This window comes from Elephantulus edwardii, unplaced genomic scaffold (assembly GCF_000299155.1).
Source record: "Elephantulus edwardii isolate Elephantulus edwardi_28Jun2011 unplaced genomic scaffold, EleEdw1.0 scaffold00579, whole genome shotgun sequence".
Taxonomy (NCBI): Eukaryota; Metazoa; Chordata; class Mammalia; order Macroscelidea; family Macroscelididae; genus Elephantulus; species Elephantulus edwardii.
This window is the reverse complement of record NW_006400329.1, coordinates 1-4188: the sequence shown is the minus strand read 5'-3', so window position 1 is coordinate 4188 and position 4188 is coordinate 1.

Here is a 4188-nt window from a genome sequence, read left to right as displayed (position 1 = left end):
CATACCCACATATATACGAACATATCTACATGTAAAAACATACTCGCAAATATAAGAACACACTCACATATTTAACAACATATCCACATATACAAAGATACTCACATATATAACAACATACTCACATATATAACATATCCACATATATAACAACATATCCATATGTAACAACATACTCTCATATATAACATCGTATCCACATATAACAACATACTCACATATATAACAACATACTCACATGTATAAAAACGTACTCACATATATAAAAACATATCCACATATATAACAACATTGACACAGAAAAAAAATACTCACATATATAACAACATACTCACATATATAAGAACATATCCACAGGTAAAAACATACTCACATATATAACATCATACCCAAATATATACTTATGGTGGCCTTGGGTTGAAGGCACCAGCGTCTTTAAGCCCAAAGGAGAAGAGGAGGAGGAACAAGTTGGCCATAATGGCCCCGGTTTCACTCACCCAGGGCAGCTGTGATCCTTTTACCAGAGAGCATTGTGGGTGTACGTGGGAGCTGTGTTTTGTGGTGGCAGTCCCAGGAGTAAGAACACTCCACCTCCACGAGCAAGCGAAGCCACGCTGGCCTTGGGTTGAAGGCATCAGTGGCTTCAAGCCCTAAAGGAGAAGAGGAGGAGGAATGAGACAGCCATAATGGCCCAGGTTTGCCCCACCCAAGGTTGCTGTGATCCTTTCACAAGTGAGCATGATTGGTGTACTTTGGAGATGTGTTGTGGGGTGGCAGTCCCTGGAGAAAGGCAACTCTGTCACCAAGAGCCAGAGGAGCCACGCTTGGCCTTGGGTTGTAGACACCAGTGGCTTCAAGTCCCAAAGGAGAAGCAGAGGAGGAACAAGATGGCCATAATGGCCCAGGTTTGCCGCACCCAGGGTGGCTGTAATCCTTTCACACGTGAGTATGATTGGCGCACTTAGGAGATGTGTTGTGTGATAGCAGTCCCTGGATAAAGGCGACTCTGCTACCAAGAGGCAGGGGAGCTACGCTTGTCCTTGGGTTGAAGGCACCAGCGGATTCAAACCCAAAAGGAGAAGAGGATTAGTAACAAGATGGCCATAATGGCCCAGGTTTGCCCCAGCCAGGGTGCCTGTGATCCTTTCACCAGAGAGCATTGTGGGTGTACGTGGGAGCTGTGTTGTGTGGTGGCAGCCCCAGGAGTAAGGAGCCTCTGCCTCCAAGAGCAAGGGAGGGCACGCTGGCCTAGGTTTGAAGGCACCAGTAAGCATGATTAGTGTACTTGGGAGATGTGTTGTGGGGTGGCAGTCCCTGGAGAAAAGTGACTCTGTCACCAAGAGCCAGAGTAGCCACGCTTGGCCTTGTGTTGTAGGCATCAGCGGCTTAAAGCACAAAAGTAGAAGTGGAGGAGGAACAGGATGGCCATAATGGCCCAGGTTTGCCGCACCCAGTCTGGCTGTGATCCTTTCACCAGTGAGCATGGTTGATGTACTTGGGAGATGTTTTGTGGGGTGACAGTCCGTGGAGAAAGGCGACTTGGCCACGAAGTGCCAGGGGAACCACGCTTGGCCTTGGGTTGAAGGCACCAGGGAATTCATGAGGAAAAGGAGAAGAGGACTAGTACCAAGACGGCCATAATGAGCCAGGTTTGACTAACCCAGGGCAGCTGTGATCCTTTCACCAGAGAGCATTGTAGGTGTATGTGGGAGCTGTTTTTTGTGGTGGCAGTCCCAGGAGTAAGTACACTCTGCCTCCACGAGCAAGGGAAGCCACGGTGGCCTTGGTTTGAAGGCATCAGTGGCTTCAAGCCCAAAAGGAGAAGAGGAGGAGGAAGGAGACGACCATAATGGCCCAGGTTTGCCCCACCCAGTGTTGCTGTGATCCTTTCACAAGTGAGCATGATTGGTGTACTTGGGAGATGTGTTGTGGGGTAGCAGTCCCTGCAGAAAGGCGACTCTGTCACCAAGAGCCAGAGGATCCATGCTTGGCCTTGGCTTGTAGGCACCAGCTGCTTCAAGACCAAAAGGAAAAGCGGAGGAGGAACGAGACGGCCATAATGGCCCAAGTTTGCTCCACCCAGGGTGGCTGTGATCCTTTCACAAGTGAGCATGATTGGTGTACTTATGAGATGTGCTGTGTGATAGCAGTCCCTGGAGAAATGCGACTCTGCCACCAAGAACCAGGGGAGCCAAGCTTGGCATTTTGTTGAAGGCACCAGCGGATTCAAGCCCACAAGGAGAAGAGGATTAGTAACAAGACGGCCATAATGGCCCAGGTTTGCCCCACCCAGGGTGCCTGTGATCCTTTCACCAGAGAGCATTGTGGGTGTATGTGGGAGCTTTGTTGTGTGGTGGCAGTCCCAGGAGTAAGGAGACTCTGCCTCCACGAGCAAGGGAAGCCACGCTGGCCTTGGGTTGAAGGCACCAGGGGCTTCAAACCCAAAAAGAGAAGAGGAGCAGGAAGGAGACGGCCATAATGGCCCAGGTTTTCCAAACCCAGTCTGGCTGTGATCCTTTCACCAGTGAGCATGGTTGTTGTACTTGGGAGATGTTTTGTGGAGTGGCAGTCCCTGGAGAAAGGCCACTTGGCCACCAAGAGCCAGGGGATCCATGCCGCTTGGCCTTGGGTTGAAGGCACCAGGGGATTCATGCCGAAAAGGAGAAGAGGACTAGTAACAAGACGGCCATAATGAGCCAGGTATGACTAACCCAGGGCAGCTGTGATCCTTTCACCAGAGCATTGTAGGTGTACGTGGGAGCTGTTTTTTGTGGTGGGAGTCCCAGGAGTAAGTACACTCTGCCTGCATGAGCAAGGGAAGGCACGGTGGCCTTGGGTGCGGCTAGATGTGTTTTGTGATAGCAGTCCCTGAAGAAAAGTGACTCTGCCACCAAGAGCCAGGGGAGCCACGGTTGGCCTTGGGTTGAAGGCACTAGCGGCTTCAAGCCCAAAAGGAGAAGCAGAGGAGGAACAAGTTTGCCATAATGGCCCAGGTTTGCTCCACCCAGGGTGGCTGTGATCCTTTCACAAATGAGCATGTTTGGTGTACTTATGAGATGTGTTGTGTGATAGCAGTCCCTGGAGAAAGGCCACTCTGCCACCAAGAACCAGGGGAGCCAAGCTTGGCATTTTGTTCAAGGCACCAGTAGATTCAAGCCCACAAGGAGAAGAGGATTAGTAACAAGATGGTCATAATGGCCCAGGTTTGCCCCACTCATGATGCCTGTGATCTTTTCACCAGAGAGAATTGTGGGTGTATGTGGGAGCTGTTTTTCGTGGTGGCAGTCCCAGGAGTAAGTACACTCTGCCTCCACGAGCAAGGGAAGCCACGCTGGCCTTGGTTTGAAGGCAACAGCGGCTTCACGCAAAAAAGGAGAAGAGGACGAGGAAGGAGACAGCCTTAATGGCCCAGGTTTGCCCCACCCAGTCTGGCTGTGATCCTTTCAACAGTGAGCATGGTTAATGTACTTGGGAGATATTTTGTGGGGTGGCAGTCCCTGGAGAAAGGCGACTTGGCCACCAAGAGCCAGGGGAGCCATGCTTGGCCTTGGGTTGAAGGCACCAGTGGCTTCAAGCCCAAAAGGAGAAGCGGAGGATGAACAAGATGGCCATAATGGCCCAGGTTTGCCCCACCTAGGGTGGCTGTGATCCTTTCACAAGTGAGCATGATTGGTGTACTTAGAAGATGTGTTGTGTGATAGCAGTCCCGGGAGAAAGGTGACTATGTCACCAACAGCCAGGGGAGCCATGGTTGGCCTTGGGGTGAAGGCACCAGCGGATTCAACCCCAAAAGGAGAAGAGAATTAGTAACAAGATGGCCATAATGGTCCAGGTTTGCTCCACCCAGGGTGCCTGTGATCCTTTCACCGAGAGCATTGTGGGTGTACGTGGGAGCTGTGTTGTGTGGTGGCAGTCCCAGGAGTAAGGAGACTCTGCCTCCGTGAGCAAGGGAAGCCACGCTGGCTTTGGTTTGAAGGCACCAGCCGCTTCAAGCCCAAAGGAGAAGAGGAGGAGGAACGAGACGGCCATAATGCCCAGGTTTGCCCCACCCAGGGTGGCTGTGATCCTTTCACCAGTGAGCATCGTTGATGTACTTGGGAGATGTTTTGTGGGGTGGCAGTTCCTGGAGAAAGGCGACCTCGCCACCAAGAGCCAGGGGAGCCACGCCACTTGGCCTTGGGTTGACGG